This window comes from Galeopterus variegatus, unplaced genomic scaffold, assembly GCF_000696425.1.
Source record: "Galeopterus variegatus unplaced genomic scaffold, G_variegatus-3.0.2 Scaffold11325, whole genome shotgun sequence".
NCBI classification, from domain to species: Eukaryota; Metazoa; Chordata; class Mammalia; order Dermoptera; family Cynocephalidae; genus Galeopterus; species Galeopterus variegatus.
This window is the reverse complement of record NW_007737436.1, coordinates 14,153-16,228: the sequence shown is the minus strand read 5'-3', so window position 1 is coordinate 16,228 and position 2,076 is coordinate 14,153. Positions and strand designations below refer to the sequence as shown.

The window sequence follows — 2,076 nt, the reverse complement described above, 5'->3', positions numbered from 1 at the left end:
CTCCTCTTCTTGCTCTTCTTCAGGAAGGACGGGGTGTGGAACTTCTTCTTCTTCGATGGGGACTTGCCCGGGGACCCCTCAGTGCCAGGGTCCACGGCAGCCCCCTCCTCCACAGCGGCGGAGGCAGCCTCTCCAGCCACCGGGGCCGGCGCTGGCTCAGGGCTGGCCTCAGTGGGGGCTTTGGTGGGGCTTGGGGGTCCAAAGGCTTCCTCCTCCTCCTCCTCCTCTAACACCGGGAAGCCAAGCGCTTCTGAACGCTCGTCAGGGAACAGGTCAGGGAGAGTCGGCTTGAAGGTGGCGGCGTCACTGTCGTCTCCAGAAGTCGGCTCCTGTGGAAGGTCTTGCTCGAGCTTGATGGGCGTGCCGGGGGCGTGTGCGGGACTGCGGGCTGGTCTGGAGGACTCCTTTCTTTCCGCTCTGTCGTGTCACCCAGATTCTCTGCACAGCCCTCCCGCTCGCGCCACCTCCCTGCGGTCTTCCTCCAGCCCCCGTCCGGGAGTGTGTTGAAGGGGCTGGGGCCCGTGGTGCTCACGATCACGTGTGGCTGGTCCTCTTTCTCAGTGATGGCCTTGGAGGCCGTCCCCAGCTCCCCCTGGACGAGGCTCCTGTCCATCACTACACCACACAAAACCTGGGACTGAGGGCCAGCTGTTTTAATGTCCTGTAAGTCCTGCTCTCGGATCTTGTTCCTCATCTCCTGGACCTCTTTTGGGTTAGTGTTCAATGGAACAAACAGGTTAGGGACAGCAGAGGCCGAAGTTCTATGCCCATCCTCTTTCGTCCACGTCGTCTTCGACTTGGGACTGCTTCCACTCTGCACTTCTTCAGAAGGGTCGTCACCCCGGCCAGAGTTCAGCCGCCTTGTCTTCTCTCCTGCTGCTTCTGAAAACTGTGTCTGAGAGGGGAGCAAGGGCCTGAATCACCATCACTAGCAAAGGAGTGGCCTGTGACACTAGCAGGAACCTCCACATCACTGTACTTTTTAGATTTCTCTCTCAGAGCAGGGTATCGATAAGGGTAGCCAGTTCTGTGGCCCAGATTGTCAAGCATCCGCATGAGGGCTTCCAACTCATGCTCACCTATCTGCCACTTGGGAGGCGATCCTGTGTCTTCTCCTGCCGGAGACTCCGGGGCGCAGGACTTGGCTTCGTACTTCCCAGGATCCAGCAGGACTAAGTTGTCTGGTCGTCCGGCGCTGGCCAGAGTCCGCACCCGGATCTCATTGCAGCCACAAGGTTATGGGTGTAACAGAAGGCCTCCTCGACGCTCTCTCCAACTGATACGAGCCCATGTTCCGGAGAATCAGAACCTTGCTTTTAGGCCCCCAATTTTTCTGAATCAAAACTTTTTCCTCCTCATCAACCAGAATGCCATGATATTCATGATAAGCCACTTCTCCAAGGGAAAGCGCCTCCGGCGAGATGGGCAAGAGGCCACATTTCATCGCAGAGACCGCGGCCCCTGTGGGTGTGTGAATGTGCACAACACACTTCACATCAGGTCGTGCAGCATAAATTGCAGAATGTAACGTGAAGCCAGCTTGATTCACCCCTAGATTAGTACTTCCACGATCTACTATATCTCCTTGTAGGTTGATCTTAACCAAACTGGATGCAGTCACTTCACTGTAAAGAAGTCCAAAAGGTACAATGAGGAAATGTTCCTGCTCGGAGTTCACTCTGGTGGTGAAATGATTGTAGATAAGCTGAGACCACCCAAAGAGATCTGCTAGTCTGCAAAATGCTGCCAATTTACACCGCAATAACTTCTCCCCTTTGTCATATGCAATCGAATCAGATCCTCTAAGGTCATCTACAGGGGTCACCATACCAAGACTCATGTTAAAGGCAGCCATCCCTCCTTGTGGACCTGCTGGGTAGACATTCGGTACATTTGTGGTCATAAAATCTGCAATCTGCTGTAATGCCAATAGGCCTGTGGGATTCTTCCCCTTCTTAAATTGTTCCTATATCATTGATTCCAATTCTTCACAGAAAGCAGGACTTTGCAGAATCATGGACACTCTCTTCTTTTGCTCCATCATATTGAAGTCCTGGCGAAGGTCTGGTGCCATGT

At 54.2% G+C, this 2,076-nt stretch overlaps 1 pseudogene; it reads right to left on the bottom strand.

Annotated features, from left to right (window-relative positions):
- Positions 1–5: 5 nt before the first annotated feature.
- Positions 6–2,076, bottom strand: part of LOC103610578 — a 9,429-nt pseudogene continuing 7,358 nt past the window's right edge.